Here is a 208-nt window from a genome sequence, read left to right as displayed (position 1 = left end):
CGAGCAGGGGACCACCGGTGGCCTCCTGGCAGGGCAGCGAGCGAGGGAGACCCCCGGCCCCCCGGGCAGTTTGACTCTGCAGATTTGGCTAAAGCCAAGCTCTTGTGAGCTGGTGCAAGTGGTGGCAGAGGGAGTGGGTTTGGCTTTCTGAAAGATGCTGGTTCTTCAGGGCTCTGAAGGAGGGGTTGGTCAGGTCTCAGAGCTCTGC

This window comes from Phaethon lepturus, unplaced genomic scaffold, assembly GCF_000687285.1.
Source record: "Phaethon lepturus isolate BGI_N335 unplaced genomic scaffold, ASM68728v1 scaffold18936, whole genome shotgun sequence".
Classification (NCBI taxonomy): Eukaryota; Metazoa; Chordata; class Aves; order Phaethontiformes; family Phaethontidae; genus Phaethon; species Phaethon lepturus.
This window is presented reverse-complemented; position numbering follows the sequence as displayed.